This window comes from Miscanthus floridulus, chromosome 8 (genome assembly GCF_019320115.1).
Source record: "Miscanthus floridulus cultivar M001 chromosome 8, ASM1932011v1, whole genome shotgun sequence".
Lineage (NCBI taxonomy): Eukaryota > Viridiplantae > Streptophyta > Magnoliopsida > Poales > Poaceae > Miscanthus > Miscanthus floridulus.
In genome coordinates this window covers 207,891,012-207,909,017 of record NC_089587.1, presented here as the reverse complement: position 1 = coordinate 207,909,017, position 18,006 = coordinate 207,891,012, and positions in this window count along the sequence as shown.

The following is an 18,006-nucleotide window of genomic DNA, read 5'->3' as shown; positions in this document are numbered from 1 at the left end:
AGCTCCTACACTACTTCACCAATCACGAAGTCATAGTCATCACTTCATACCCGCTTGGAGACATCATCTACAACCGTGATGCCGTGGGACGAATCTCTAAGTGGGCCCTTGAACTCATGGACCATGACATCAGGTATACCTCCCGCACCGCAATTAAGTCTCAGGCTCTCATGGATTTTATCACCGAATGGACGAAGGTCCAACTACCGGCCCAGGATGTCTCCCACGAGTACTCGACAATGTACTTCGATGGATCTGTAATGGCACCTAGCTCGGGGGCTAGAGTGGTTCTGATTTCCCTAGATGGGAGTAGGCTCTGCTATGCCATCCACCTCCACTTTCTAGCTTCAAACAACGCACAGAATATGAGGCCCTTATCAATGGACTACGCATCGCCATCGAGCTCGGCGCTACGTGACTCTACATCCGTGGTGACTCGGAACTAGTCGTTGATCAAGTCATGAAGGAGTCCTCCTATAAAAGTCCCCTCATGACAGCATACTGCCAAGAGGTGTGCAAGCTCGAGGACAAATTCTAGGGAATCAAACTGCATCACATCCCTCGAAGGGACAATGACACCGCCGATTTCCTCGCAAAACTAGCCGCCAGGCTAGATCCATCCCTAAGCGGAGTCTTTGTCAACGACATCCACGAGCCATCCACCTGCATCCTAGAAGGTCCGACCCAGACACACCCCGATGGCCAGCCGGCGCTCGGGGGATCTGATCCCAGTACCTCTATAACGATGTCACCCACGGACGTCGCCGTATTGGTACTCGATCAAACCGATTGGCGAGTACCACTGCTTGCCTAACTCCTCGAGGAGGTTCTCCCAACTAAAAGAACTAAAGCCCGATGAATCACTCGACATGCCAAGATCTACATCGTGCTCGATAATGAACTCTACAAATGAAATCCATCAGGAGTACTCATGAAGTGTGTTCCTGCCAGTCGGGGAAAATAGATCCTCCTCGAAGTCCATTTCGGGATCTGCTGGCATCATGCGGCCCCAAGGTCCCTAGTCAGAAAAACCTTTCACCAAGGTTTTTACTAGCCCACCGTGCTACAAGATGTAGAGGAGGTCATCCACAGGTGCGAAGGATGACAGTTCTACGCTCGGCAATCCCATTTACCAGCGTAAGAGCTCTAAACCATCCCAATCACCTGGCCATTCGTGGTCTGGGGCCTCGACATGGTGGGACCTCTCAAGAAAGGTCCAGGTAGTTTTACCCACCTACTCATAGCAGTCGACAAGTTTACCAAATGGATAGAGGCCAAGCCCATCACTAATCTCCGCTCGGAAGAGGCGGTCAAATTCTTCCTCGACATCATCTATCAGTTCAGCATTCCTAACTGTATTATCACTGACCATGGGACTAACTTCACTGGGAAGAAGTTCCAAGACTTCAGCAATGGATATGGCATCAGAATCAATTGGGCTTCGATTGGACATCCACGAACTAACGGTCAGGTCAAACGTGCCAACGGCATGGTCCTCTAAGGACTCAAGACGCGCATCTTCGACCGACTCAACAAACACGCTAGGTGGTGGGTTGTAGAGGTCCCAGCAATTCTCTAGAGCCTAAGAACGACCCTAAACCGATCCATGAGATTCACACCTTTCTTCCTGGCCTACGGAGCGGAAGCTGTGTTGCCCTCTAACCTCGACCACGGCGCACCGAGAGTAAAAGCTTTCGATCGCGACCAAGCCATGGCGGCTCAACAAGACGCAGTCGACCTGCTCGAAGAGGCCCGTGAGACAACCGTCATTCGCTCCGCCAGCTATCAACAAACCCTCTATAGGTACCACAAAAGGAAGATCAGAGGAAAGATTCTCAAAGTCGGTGATCTCATGCTATGAAGGACCCAATAGACGAAGGAAAAACACAAGCTCTCTCGACCCTGGGAAGGACCCTATACGATAACCGAGGTAATCCGACCGGGCACCTACCGACTGGTGGATAACAATGGCAATGTTCTCAACAACACTTGGAACATTGAACAGCTACATCATTTTTTCCCTTAGAATCAGTCTAAACACCTTCGGTTAAAGCACATGCTCCTGTAAGAGCGCCCACGCCCGAACACTTTCAACCCGGGTCGGTCGGGGGCTCCATAAATATACAAATATTGAGTACTACCTCTCTGGTTTGTTTACTATTGTATGGAGAAATTCCTTCCTACCCTAATGAAGGGGTAGTTCATTCCTTTAAATTTTCCTTACGTAGCTTTGCTTTAAAAATTTTGACTGATTACACCCTGACTTTTCCTACGGCTACAACCGGCCGAGCCTCACGGGCCACGCCCTGGGCTCGCAAAGTTGCGACCTACGGAACAAACGAGTAGGTACAAGATAGAAAGAAATTTAAAACAAAATTATGCTAAGGAAAAACTAAGGAACGGAAGGGAACAATATTCCCTGAACAGATAACTCCATCACAGAAAACAAAATACCATTATAGCTGTTAAGTACACGAACGTTTTATACGGGGGCTTCCCCCACAAATTTAAAACTACTACGGCCACTCGACAACTTCACTTGAACGCTAGAAGAGACAACCAGACCTCCCTGAGTCGATCGAATCACCCAGGATAGATCAACCGGCCTCCCGAGTCTATCGATTCACTCAGGATAAGCACCTGAGATACAGGTAGGAAGCGAAGGGGCGCCCCATGCGGGCCATGCCGACTCCGTCTCGAATGACGAGCATGGGTCCTGGTCGAACATTTCCGATTGAAGCTCTCCAAACCCCATCTCTCAGGTCAACAAGGTAAGCATATGTTCATTAAATACAAAACTGTTCACACGAGGGCTAACCCACGATTGACAAGTGCAGGTCCTAGATGGACGTTCCCGACTAGAGCCCGACGAACCCCGTCTCTCTAGTCTTCAAAGTAAAGCACTATCAAAGCCCCTCTATTTCAATTTAAAAACATTCATACATCCATACGTGCATTTCATTCCATACGCCTAAATCCCTCGGACGGTTAGGGCATGAACCGCCCGGGGGCTCAGGAACTAAGCATCGCACGTGCAGCGAAATGCACCAGAACGCTCTGTGTTGCGCCACAAAGTGGTGGCTTGCCTCATTCGACATGAGCAACCAAACAGAGCCAGGGGAGAAAACCATAGATGAGCACCGTGTGGCCTTCACCCGGTCTAGCAAACCGGGTCATCTCAATCTTCTTGTTCGATCCTGAACCTCTCGCCAGACCCACAGAATCCCCATCGAGGGGAGGCCATCAGGTCACCCGGGTCACTCTGCGAAACGACCTAGGCATCTATCGGGTTGTAGGTAAAGGAGTAGTGGAATGCCACAAGAGGGCTATGTCGACCCCGTCGCGAATGACAGACCCGGATTCCACTCGATCACACCCGTTAGCGAGCTCACCGAGCTAGTCTTTAAGCCCAAGCGATCAGGATAGGTGACTAAACTCAACACCTCTGGTTGTGAGGAACTGGATGGGGTAGCGCAAAACAACTCACAACCCCCACGAAGGCCCGACAAGGCTCGGGGGCTTAAATGCCATGGGACCGTGACTCCGAACTCACGTCGACAGGATAGGCGACATCCGGCTATGGCCCTTGGGACCGCAACTCCTAAACTCGCGTCGATGGGATAGGCGACATCCGGCTATGACTCTTGGGACTGTGACTCCTAAACTCGCATCGATGGGATAGGTGACATCCGGCTACGGCTCTTGGGACCGCGACTCCTAAACTCATGTTGACAGGATCGGCGACATCCGGCTACGGCTCCTGGGACCGCGACTCCTAAACTCGCGTAACGGCTTCAGATGACTTCACTAACTAAAACTAACTCTCTCGATCCACGGCGAGCACCGATGCCTGGGTCTACTCGCAACTCCACCTTACCCGATCTCACAGCGTGCACCGACGCCAAAGATCGAACTCTGTTACATCCAAAACTAAAATTCCTCGCCCGATCCTTAGCGCGCACCGACGCCGGGATCAATAAGTTCTGTCTCAATCCAATCCCCACGCTTAAAAACACCTCGGCTGCACAACAACGCCATGGTTAAACAAAATCACGTCTTAAAACTCAAAACACACGCACCCACAGACACAACACAAAGAACCCCCCAGTCGGTTCCGCCTGAACCACCCGAGGGCTCGGGGGCTACACCCACGGGTGCACTCGCGTGCACCCACCAGCAAGACAAAAAATCCCCTGGACAATTCAACTCGAATCGCCTGGGGGCTCGGGGGCTTGGGGGCTCCTGTTAGGTTCATAAACCTGGGATCCCTTGAGGATCATCTTCCACGCCCGAGCTCGGCCTAGGAAAACAACATTTTATTCATGGGCCGACCCAAAAAACTAAAACATAGCAGGCCAGAAGGGAAGTCCGGTCATCGACCAGGAGGTCTACCCTTAAGATTAGGCGCCCGCTCGTCAACTTCTTCGGCCCACCTCTCTGACCAGAGCACTCGCTTCAGGCACCAGCTGTTTCCGAGCAGTCCCTCCAATCAGAAGGCTTGGCCCAAAATGCTACTTTCTACTCTAACCCCGCGACTCCGACCCCGCGATCGGGGCTCATAGGAAGCCTATTCGCCGCTCTTCTCCGACCGATGCACCGAGAGCCGACTAGAGTCATCCCCGTTCGGAGGGAACCAGAAGACGTGTGGAAAAAGGAAAGGTATGGCTCATAAGTCAAAACCACTGTACCAGGGACCATACCCTACACGAAACAGTACTCTGTAGCCATCCTGACTCAAAGTGTTGTAGGGGCCGCTAGAACCTCCCATATGGTAAGCCCTCTGTATGTCTCTAGACATCGATCGCGGTATGGGCTCCAGGATTTGCCATACTGGGTGAACATAGCGTGGCTTCTCACCTGCCACAAAGGCATCCAGAAGTATTTATAGGTACCGGCGTCCATTCTTTCTGAAGAAGATAGCTCAACCCACCCGTGCACATCTGACATCCTACAGTGACATCGATAGTATTGGGGGGCTTCAACCATTATCCAGTTTTCATCACCGTAGGCAGCAAGGCTTAGAAATATCTGTACTCTCTCCCTCTCACCTGTAAAAGCCATCCTCTTCATCTATAAAAGGGGATGCGCTCCCTCCAACCAAGGGGGATCGTCTTCTTCAAGCTCAGACTCACTAGATCGATATCAGCCCCTTACAACCGTAGGACCACCAAGTTTCGACCGCAACCCTTCCGGTCGAAGCCATCCAAACCTCTTGTATACCCTCTCCTTTCTCCTCTCGTTTGTAACCCCACTACAGACTTCGAGCACCTGGGCTTAGGAATAAAGTCATCAACCGACCCCGACTAGACGTAGGGCACGTTGCCTAAACTAGTATAAATCCTATGTCATTGAGTGCTAGGCCACCTCTGATCACAACGTACAGCAAAACTATAAATATTTACTAGTTGGTCACTTTCTGTACCGACATAATTGATTTCAAATAAGAAAGTCATGAATATAAAAGTTGTTGAACGCATCATTATCTACAACTTTTATTTTGATCATCTTTTCATTTGACAAAATTTGAACATTTCAAAATTTGAAATTCAATAAATAACAACTTCAAATAAGATTTTGAAACCTTAAATGATTTCAAATAAAAAAGTCATGAACATAAAAGTTGTTGAACACATCACTATCTATAACTTTTATTTTGGTCATCTTTTTATTTAACAAAATTGGAATAGTTTAAATTTTAAATTTCAATAAATAGCAACTTCAAACAAGATTTTGAAACCTTAAATGATTTCAACTACAAAAGTCGTGAACATAAAAGTTGTTGAACTCATCACTATCTATAACGTTTATTTTGGTCACTTCTTTATTTGACAAAGTGTTAGTAAATATTGTTTACAAATTCACATATCACTCATAGTTTAATGAATTATATGAGAGACATGTTGATTTGTGAACAATGTTTACTATGACTTTGTCAGATGAAGAAATAACAAAAATAAAGTTATAGTTCTTAATGAGTTATACATCTTTAATATTCATCACTTTTCAGTTGAAATCATTTGGTATTTCAAAATCTTGTTAGAACTTGTAATTTTTTTTTAAATTTAAAAATTTGAATTGCTCAAACTTTGTCAAACGAAAAGAATGACTAAATCAACACAGTAACTTGATAGGGCATAATTTTAGAAAATTTTAGTGAAAAAATCATCATATTTGGACTTTGTACGAGGGAAAAAGACTAGTTACAAATTTTACCCAGAGATTAAAAAGAAAAATCATAATTGTTCATGATGTTCAATGATGAACAAGTGTGATTTCACTTTTTAATCTGTGGCTAAAACTTCTAACTAGTTTTTCTTCCTCATACTAACTCCAAATGTGATGTTTTTTTCCTAAAATTTTCTAAATCATGCTCTATCAGTTTAGTCTGATCATCTATCTTTGTCACTAATTTTGGACAATTCAAATTTTGAATTTCAGAAAATGACAACTTTAAACCTGATTTTTAACCACTAAATAATTTCATCTATAAAGGTGATGAATATAAAAGTTGTTGAACACATCACTATCTATAACTTTTATTTTAGTTATCTTTTTATTTTACAAAATTTGAACAGTTCAAATTTTGAATTTCAATAAATAGCAACTTCAAACAAGATTTTGAAACCTTAAATGATTTCAACTACAAAAGTCATGAATATAAAAGTTGTTGAACTTATCACTATCTATAACTTTTATTTTAGTTACTTTTTTATTAAACAAAGTGTTAGTAAATATTGTTTATAAATTCATATATCATTCATAGTTTCATTAAATATATGAGACATGTTTTTTTATGAACAATGTTTATCATTTTGTCAGATGAAGAAATAACTAAAATAAAAGTTGTAGATCTTAATGAGTTATATATCTTTAGTATTCATCACTTTATCAGCTGAAATCATTTATTATTTTAAAATATTGTTAGAACTTATAATTTTATTAAATTTAAAAATTTGAATTTCTCAAACTTTGTCAAACAAAAAAAATGACCAAATCAACATAGTAACTTGATAGGGTATGATTTTAGAATTTTTTTTAAAAAAATCATCATATTTAGAGTTTGTATGAGGGAGAAAGACTAGTTACAAATTTTACTCAGAGATTAAAAAGAAAAATCACAACGGTTCATGGTGATCAATGATAAACAAGTGTGATTTCTCTTTTTAATCTGTGGCTAAAACTTGTAACTAGTTTTCTATACTAACTCCAAATGTGATGGGTTTTTTCCTAAATTTTTTTAAAATCATGCTCTATCATTTTACTCTTGTCATCTATCTTTGTCACTAATTTTGGACAATTCAAATTTTGAATTTCAGAAAATAACAAATTCAAACCTAATTTTCAACCACTAAATGATTTCGGCTGTAAAGGTGATGAATATAAAAGTTATTGAACACATCAATATCAACAACTTTTATTTTCATCATCTTTTTATTTGACAAAATTTAAACAATTAAAATTTTGAATTTTAATAAATGGCAACTTTAAACAAGATTTTGAAACCTTAAATGATTTCAACTATAAAAGTTGTGAACATAAAAGTTGTTGAACACATCACTATCTACAATTTTTATTTTGGTTACTTCTTCATTTGACAAAGTGTTAGTAAATATTATTCACAAATTTACATATCACTCATAGTTTCATGAACTATATGTGAGGCATGTTGATTTGTGAACAATGTTTACTATCACTTTGTCAGATGAAGAAATAATCAAAATAAAAGTTGTAGATCTTGATGAGTTATACATCTTTGGTATTCATCACTTTTTTAACTGAAATCATTTGATATTTCAAAATCTTGTTAGAACTTATTATTTTTTAAAATTTGAAATTTTGAATTGCTCAAACTTTGTCAAACAAAAAAATGACCAAATCAACATGGTACTTGTCAATATGGGACCCACCGGATACCCCATAAGAAAGGGAGAAGATCTAGTCTAACTAGGATTTCTTTTCCTATAAACTTAGTAGTAGTAGTATTCTGTAATCCTACTAGGAACCTCATTATAAATCGACTAGGACTCTGGCCTCCTGACTATATAAAGGAGGGCGAAGTTCCTAGAGAGGGGAGATAAAAATACAACACTTTACAATCAATCCAACACAAAGGCTAATGCTGACTGGACGTAGGGCTGTTACTCGATCACACTGAAGCCCTAACAAACTGCCCCATGTACCCCCATGGTAGGATATCGGTGGTGAAACATCGACAGCTGGCGCGCCAGGTAGGGGCTTTCGGTGAATTTGCATTCGAGAGCTCAACGGACCTCGACAACACGATCTTCTCAACGGATCAACCTTTGTCTTCGGTTCATGGATCTACGAGGCAGATGATGATGGCAAGCTCCAAAGCCGTCTCCTTGAAGATTTAGATCATCTTGAAGACCTTTCTTTTTTGGCGACTACGACAAATCAGCTCACTGGAAGATTCGAGCAGCTCATGATATCCGATCCAACTTAGATTTCACGGCTTTGCGCATCCAACTCAAACTTAGGCTCCGCATCTGAGATGGAGTCTTTACCAAGTTCTTTCAAGAAACTAAGTTCTTTTCCGATGGGACTCCAGAGCGTGGCCTCGGCCTATCAAGAATACAACTTGGAGTATACTCAGAGTTCTTTCAAGAAGTCAGATCCTTTTCCGTATGGACTCCACAACATGGCAAAATCTTATCAGGCACGACTCGAAGGATCCCTCGATCCGGTGCTTAGAATGCCACTAAAAGGAGCTCAAGAAGGTCTCGTACTAACTATAACATCTCAAAACTACATCATCCACTAGCCAGGTTCTGTTCCTGAGGACAGCAGTACCCATCTAGTCGGCACGATGACGACAGCAATTCTACCCTACTAAGGAGACTCGATCTGCGACCTTGAAGCTTCTACTAAAATCATCAACAACTCCGATAGTGTGGAAACCAACACCAATAACAAAACAATTCACACATGAGAAGTATTCATGGTTCGCCATCCTCGATCACCTCTGGTCCCCCTAGAAGCACCCGACATTAGGTCATCAGATGAATCTGAGTCCAACATATCACCCTTTATCTAGGGGCACGATGGTGAGACCGAGAGTTAGAGGCAAGCCAGAGAAAGAAGAAACAAATTGAAACAAGGACGCCAACGCCGTGCTAGGCAGCGCAAGGAAGCTTGGATTAAATATGAGTTAGATCTGGCTGAGTACGACCGAAGAAAATTAGAACTAGAAGTCAAAGAAAGACGCGCGATGAATACACCCTATAGTAGGATCCGAGAAGCACTAGAAGAACTCAGAGCGACGTCGCTTCCCAGTGAAAAACAAGAACAACTTCGAGACCTCCTCCAGTCAGTAGCCCTAAGGATGCACAACGGAAGGGTCTGCTCAAGACTACTTGCCAGGTCAACATCTCATAGGAATGAAGATCAAAATCAAAAGAAGTCCGCTTTTAAGAGACTTGGACCAAGCGAAAGTCACAACACAGAAAGTAGAAGGGACCATAGTCAAAATTACCAAATAGAACAACCAAGGAAGATCAAAAGCGAAGCACCTATTCAGACATCCCCGCAGAACTACTATCACCAAAATGATAGTTGGCAGGAAGGAGGTGCCGAATCGGAATACAAAGAAGCCAGAACACACGATAGATTTCCCTGTTTTGCAAACAGACTTGCTTCAATACGACTACCTCACAAGTTCAAGCCGTCCAACCACTCTAAATATGATGGCAAGACCGAACCAAGACAGTGGCTCAGAATTTACTCGCAGTCGACTGAACTGGCCAGAGGAGACAACGATATCAAGACTTTATTTTTTCCCATGGCACTAGAAACCATGCCCCTCTAATGGTTCGACAAATTAAATCCAGGGTCAATCAGAAATTGGGAAGACTTGTAAAAAGTTTTCTGTGGAAATTTTGCGGGTATCATTACGCACCCCATCACCCACGCATAATTAAAAGGACTCAAATAGAAAGGAGGCAAAACTCTTAGAAATTACTATAGACAATTTGGCAAACTACGTGCTCAAGTACATGACATCACCGAATGAGAAGTAATCGAAGCTTTCTCTCACGGAATTATGGCTAGGTGGCAATTTCAAAACTTCTACAAAGAAAACCCAAGAAGCAGTGAAGAATTCAGATGCATAGTAGAAAAGATGATTACTGCAGAGGAGAAGACACAAGAAAGGTTCCCAGATAAAAACAACCAAGACAACCCAGACAAGTGAAATCATCGAAACATCAGACATCGGGAAAGAAAACATGGACCAGACAACACCATGGTGACGATTGATAAATCAAGGAAGTTTTCCAAACCTAGAGGGTATGATGACATTGAAAACATGCGTTGCATCTTGCATCCTAAAGGAAATCACACCACTAGAAATTGCTACACCTTCCATGAGCGATACACAAGAAAAGATAATAAGGTAAACACTAAAGAAGACAATCAGAAAAAAGATGAAGACAACCACAAAGACAAGGGATTCCAAAAATCTAGGGGGACAGTAGTAGTGATCTTCGCTGGGACCTTAGATTCCATAAGCAAACATCAAGAAAAACTAGCTCTACGAACCATCATGGCAGTAGAGCCGGCTACTCCAAAATATCTCAACTGGTCACAATATCTAATCTAGTTTTCAAGAGAAGACCAACGGACTAGCATAGGAAACGCAGGACATTACCCACTTGTTCTAGATCCAATTATCACCGGAATGACTGTCACAAAAGTATTAATTGACGGGGGAGCTGTACTCAACATTATTTTTTTAGAAACGCTAAAGAAGATGGGACTACAACTCGCCGGGATAATTACACCAATGAGCACCCCTTTTATGGGATAGTACCCGGCAAGGCGGCTATGGCACTTGGACAAATCACTCTACCAGTTACTTTTGGAACTCTCTCAAACTACCGAACAGAGTTAATCAAGTTTGAAGTTGCAGACTTCGATTCATCATATCACGCAATCCTCGGATGCCCAGCTCTGGCAAAATTCATGGCGATTACCACATTACCCGTACCTATTGCTTAAGATACCAGGGCCCAACGGAGTACTTTCCCTACAAAGTGATTTGAAGTGCGCTTTTGACTGCGACATCTAGGCAATTCAAATTGCAGCAAAAGCACAATCCGCTAGTAGTAGAAAAGAAATTGGCACTATTACCGCAGAAATAAGCCCAGAAGAATTAGAGATACTGGCTAAAAAGCCTAGCATCCTCGCACCACCAAAAGAAGCCAACGTCAAGCAAATCGACCTGGGCACCGGTGATCCCTCCAAAACGGCAACCATCAGCGCCCACCTCTTAGCAAAATAAGAACTCGCGCTCACCAACTTTCTTCGGGACATCAAAGATATCTTCGCTTGGAAGCCGGCCGACATGCTAGGTGTCCCAAGAGAGTTGGCTGAGCACAGAATCGAAATCAATAAAGGCTCCAAGCCTGTGAAGCAACGGCTATGATGATTCTCACCTAACAAGAAGGCAGCAATTAAAAAAGAAATCACAAAGCTAATGGCAGTCGGATTCATTAGAGAGATCCTTCATCTAGATTGGCTAGCAAACCCAGTTCTAGTACAAAAAAAGAATACGGACGAGTGACATATGTGCGTCGACTACACAGATCTCAACAAACACTGCCTAAAAGATCCATTCGGACTACCACGCATTGATTAGATAGTTGATTCAACAGCAGGATCTGCCCTATTATCCTTTCTTGATTGCTATTTAGGATATCACTAGATTGCATTAAAAGAACAAGACCAGGGCAAGACATCTTTCATCACTCCGTTCAGCGCCTACTGCTACAAAACCATGTCGTTTGGACTCAAGAATGCTGGTGCCACATACCAAAGAGCTATCCAAACATGCCTTAGTGATCAGATTGGCGAAAACATAGAAGCATATGTGGATGACATAGTAGTAAAAACAAAGAACCCGGACACACTAATTGAAGACTTAAAGCAAACCTTTGAAAACCTAAAGAGGTGGAGGTGGAAATTGAACCCAAGCAAGTGTGTATTTAGAGTCCCTTCAAGACAACTGCTAGGATTCTTGGTCAGTCATCGTGGAATCAAAGCCAGCGCCAAGCAAATTCGAGCCATAACAGAGATGGGCCCTCCTCGAAGTATCAAAGATATGTAGAAACTAACATGCTGCATGGCGGCCCTCAATCGTTTCATATCAAGACTCGGCGAAAAAGGGTTACCTTTCTTTAAACTACTAAAGAAGATAGATAGGTTCGAGTGGACAGAAGAAGTCAACGAAGCTGTCAAAAGACTCAAGACATACCTCACAACCTCACCCGTTCTCACACCTCCAAAGAAATACGAGGACATGATGCTGTACATTGCGGCAACTTCTACTATGATCAGCACAGTGATAGTCGTAGAAAGAGAAGAAGAAGGGCACGTATATAAAGTACAATGACCCGTATACTACATCAGTGAAGTACTGTCAAAATCAAAAATCCGATACCTGCATGTACAAAAACTACTCTACGCCCTCCTGATCACTTCACGCAAGCTTTGCCACTATTTTGAAAGCCACAAGATTACTGTGGTGACAGATTTCCCACTCGGAGACATCCTATACAATAAAGACACAACAGGGCGCATATCTAAATGGGCAGTTGAACTTGGTGCTCTCAATATTGATTTCACCCCATGGAAGGCAATTAAATCTCAAGCCCTTGTCGATTTTGTGGCCGAGTGGACAGAGATTCAACAACCCATGCCAAATACCATCCTTGACCATTGGAAGATGTACTTTGATGGATCGCTCAAGCTAGGCAGAGCCAGAGCAGGCATTCTCTTCATTTCTCTTGACAGAAAACAACTCAAGTATGTCCTTCAGATACTATTGCAAGCCACAAACAATAAAGCAGAATACGAAGCCCTCATCCACGGACTCCGAGTAGCAATTACCCTCGGAATCAAGCGATTACTCGTATATGGCGATTCGGCGGTAGTCATCAACCAAGTCAACAAAGATTGGGACTGCACCAAAGAAAACATGGGTGCTTACTGCGCTGAAATACGAAAACTCGAAAAACATTTTCAAGGATTAGAAATTCTACATGTCCTACATGATTCTAATATTACAGCAGATGTCCTCTCCAAGCTCGAATCGGATAGGGCGAAGGTCCCACCCGGCGTATTCATAGAGGAGCTATCAGCTCCCTCTATCAAACAACCCGGTGAGATAACCCCTGAACTCCCAGCTAAAGGCACCCAGATTTTGGTAATCACCACCTCATGGACCTAGGTTTTTATCGATTATATCAAAGAGAATAAGTTGCCAGCAGATAAAGCGGAGGCTACCCGAGTTGTCCATAGAAGCAAGAACTACGTCCTAGTAGGGGACAAGCTATACAGAAGAGCCGCATCATCAGGGGTACTCCTAAAATGTGTCTCGTTCAAAAAAGGCAAAGAGATCTTAGAAGAAATACGCTCAGGTTGCTGTGAAAATCATGCCACTTCAAGAACACTAGTCGGCAAAGCATTCCGAACCAGATTCTACTGGCCAACCGCTTTGAAAGACGCAGAAGAACTCGTCAGAAAATGCAAAGGTTGTCAAATGTTCGCAAGACAAGCTCATGTACCAGCTCACAATCTGATCTGCATCCCTCCCGCTTGGCATTTCTCCTGCTGGGGGCTGGATCAAGTAGGACCTCTTAAGAAATCAAAGGGCGGTTTCAAGTACATCTTTGTAGCAATTGACAAGTTCACCAAGTGGATTGAATACAAACCACTCGCAAAATATAGCGCAACCAAAGCAGTCGAGTTCATCCAAGACATTATGCACCGCTTCGGCATGCCAAATTGAATCATCACAGATTTGGGTTCTCCCTTTATAGCTACATAATTCCAAAGTTGGGCACAGGATTGTGGTTTCGACATAGATTACGCATCAGTTGCACATCCAGAAGCCAATGGACAGGTAGAAAGGGCTAATGGACTTATACTAGCTGGATTAAAACTAAGATTATACGAAGAACTAGTGGACTATGGATCCAAATGGATTGAAGAATTACCCAAAGTAGTATGGGGGCTACGGACTCAAATAAGCAGAGCCACCGGATACTCACCCTTCTTCCTAGTTTATGGATCAGAAGCAGTACTACCTGCTGACTTAATCTAGACATCACCAAGGATAGAACAATACGATGAAGGAGAAGCAGAACACACCCAGATATTAGAACTTGATAGTACGAAAGAAGTCAGAGTAAATGCTACCCTTCAATCAGCTAGATACCTCCAAGGTTTAAGACGCCACTACAACAAGAATACCCAACCTCGATCACTCCAAATCAGAGATCTAGTACTAAGAAGAATACAAAAAACTGACGGACGCCATAAACTACTCAGTCCATGGGAAGGTCCTTTTATTGTCACAAAAGTCACCGGACCAGGCACGTACAAGTTGATAACTGAAGATGGAAAAGAAATCAACAATACATGGCACATCAGCCAACTAAGGAGATTCTACGCATGAAGACAACACAAGGAAGAACATAAATACAAGCCACAAGAGATCAACGTTCAAGATCAATAAAGATAGTGTTCCTCGACAACATATGTCTCATTATGGCTTTCCCCCAGTTGTTTTCACTAAGCATGTAAACGTTCATGATCAATAAAGATGGTATTCCTCGACAACAAATGTCTTATTATGAATCTTCCTGAGTTGTTAAGTCTTTTTTGACCGGCAGGCTTGACTGGCTGAGAGCAAAAGAGCTGAAAAGATGCTTGAGCCCATCAATGAGGGTAGCTAATAAGCTAACACCCGATCCAAAAAGTAAAATGGCTAAAATCATGCCTAAGCATACCGGCTGAGAGCAAAAGAGCTGAAAAGATGCTTGAGCCCACCGATGAGGGTAGCTAATAAGCTAACACCTGATCCAAAAAGTAAAATGGCTAAAATCACGCCTGAGCATACCGGCTGAGAGCAAAAGAGCTGAAAAGATGCTTGAGCCTGCCGATGAGGGTAGCTAATAAGCTAACACCCGATCCAAAAAGCAAAATGGCTAAAATCATGCCTGAGCGTACCGGCTGAGAGCAAAAGAGTTGAAAAGATGCTTGAGCCCGCCGATGAGGGTAGCTAATAAGCTAACACCCGATCCAAAAAGCAAAATGGCTAAAATCACGCCTGAGCATACCGGCTGAGAGCAAAAGAGCTGAAAAGATGCTTGAGCCTGCCGATGAGGGTAGCTAATAAGCTAACACCCGATCCAAAAAGCAAAATGGCTGAAATCATGCCTGAGCATACTGCCTGAGAGCAAAAGAGCTGAAAAGATGCTTGAGCCCACCGATGAGGATAGCTAATAAGCTAACACCCGATCCAAAAATACAAAATGGCTGAAAGCACGCCTGAGCATACTGGCTGAGAGCAAAAGAGCTGAAAAGATGCTTGAGCTCACCGATGAGGGCAGCTAATAAGCTAACATCCGATCCAAAAAAGCAAAATGGCTGAAATTACGCCTGAGCATACCGACTGAGAGCAAAAGAGCTAAAAAGATGCTTGAGCCCGCCGATGAGGGTAGCTAATAAGCTAACACCTGAACCACTCCTAAGTTGTTTACACGGCATAGATGAAAGTCAGACAAGCATTCGACAAACCAAGAAAGTTTGTCAAGACAACGATCTACAAAAACGGAGTTGTTTACATGATGCAGATGAAAGCCAAACAAGCACTCGACAAATCAGGAAAGTTTGTCAAGACAACGATCTACAAAAACTGAGTTGTTTACATGGCGCAGATGAAAGCCAGACAAGTACTCGACAAATCAAGAAAGTTTGTTAAGACAACGATCTACAAATACCAAGTTGTTTACACAGCGCAGACAAAAGCATGACAAGCACTTGACAAAATCAAAGACACCCAGGCAAAGAAGACATCAACGAAAAATAAAGGATCTTCATTCAAAAAGAAGTATAATATCCCTATTACAGAGGCTGGAGTAATAAAGTCAAAATACATCAAGCATCGTCATCAGGAGAAGAAATATCAATATCAAGATTATCTACAATCCTCCTAGCCAAATCTTCGACATCAGGCTCTATCTTTTCAACAGCATCAAGATATTCTTGACTCTAGGCTTCCTGTACAATCTTGGACAAAGACACCTCTGGAGCAAGAACCCGTACCTAAGCAAGAACATTTCTGGTACAAAGTTGGGCGCACCTCTTCACGAACTCCTGGAAATGAGTCGGAACTTGAGGAATGAACTGAGCCCAAGATTGACCATCATTTGCTAGAGTTTGGAGAAGATCGGCTACTAACCGAAATGATTTCCACAAAGCACTCCAGTTCTCAGTAGCCGTCGCCAACTTGCCATTCAAGACTTCAATAGTTTTTTAGACCTACACAAGATCCTTATCAGCTCCGTGCCTAATCAACTTAGCAAGTGTGAGTTCTTCTTCAGCATGAGTAATTACCTCTTCAGCCTTGTTGTGACTATTGTGAACAAGTGTCTTTATTTCCTCAATACCCTTCGAGAGCTTCTGCTTTTCAACTCAGAGAGCTAGACCAGGCACCAAAAAACAAGTCAGCAGAAAGAGAAATTTGAGTACAAGAGGAAACAAAAAGAACCCGCAATACCATTGCACTCATTCTTCATGGCCTCCACAGCTGCATCCCTCTGTTTTTCTGCCTCAACCACCCGGGCATGGAAAGCCTGTTCCTCCCTTTGGTGCGTTTGACGCTCGGTCTCTATCTCAGCCCGACAGAGGTCAAGCTCTGTTTTTAGGGCACTAACCTCAGAAGACAACTTTTTCTCGGCTTTAGACGAGAAAAAGAAGCCGGTATGATCTCAAGAAAAAGACTAAACAAAAGAGAGAGAGAAAACAAGACATAAGAACAGAAGAAAGACGAACATATAAAGAAAGAACTTTAGAAAAAACTTACCTAGAGTTTTTCCCCAAAAGAAGTCACGAGGGTTCCCCAGGCAGTGGTCAGCTCTAACAACCAATGAGTGGCATCGAATTGTTGCACCACATCATCATCCAAACATTGAACGCCACTAGGAAGAGGAGCAGAGGGAGAAGTCGGCCGAGGCAAAGGAGACAAGACCAGGGCCATACCCTAGGAAGCCCCGACTACCTTAGATGGCTCCACCGCCACGGCCACGGTCACCTCCAGAGCCAGCAAATCAGCAGCTATAGAACCACCAGAGAACCCTATCCCCCTCACAGCCACCTCACCGAATACACATTCTAAGTCCAGAGACTAAGAACGTAGGGGCGCACCAGAAGACTGACAAGAAGTCAACTGAGGGTTGAGGGAAGGCGAAGGCCTACAAGATGACAAAGAACATCGACAATAAGAATATGAATCAGAGAAGGGGAAAATAGAAGCAGAGAAACATAACCAGGATTCACTCACTTAGCTATCTTCTTCTTCATAAAACCCCCAAGACCAACAGAAGACCTTAGAGGGGGAACTATAGAAGCAAAAATATTGCCGCCACCTTGCAACGGGAGTGCGTGGTTGGAACCGGAGCTCCAGAAGAACTCAAGGTCAATGACCGCTTACTACAAGAGAACAAGGTCAAAGTCAGAACAAAAAGAAGTGTTCAACAGCAGAAAAATAGGAAAACAACTCATCGACGCGTAACAAGGGCTGCATCATCATCCTCCTCTTCCTCACTCTCAAGCATGGCAACCATAGCGCCATCTGAAAAAGAAGAAAAGTACTTGGTTAGAGGCGAAAGCAAACAACAAAAAGTCAAAACATATTAATATGCTCACCTAGTAGCACGCTACCTATAACTTGAGTACCTAGATGACTAATCGATTGACGAGACTTCTTGGTGGCAGACAAACTGGAAGAAGAACAATCTGCTCGCCCCCTTTTTCCGACACTGCGGGGAGCTCGAGGAACTAGATGAGGAACATACTCTATATATGTGTCAAGAATTGTGGAAGAAACACTAGGAAACATCATGGTGGTTTGAAACTTACTGGTTAAAGATGCCCCAACAAGATTCTCCACAAGCTCCACAATGGCAAGGCGGTCATCAAGGG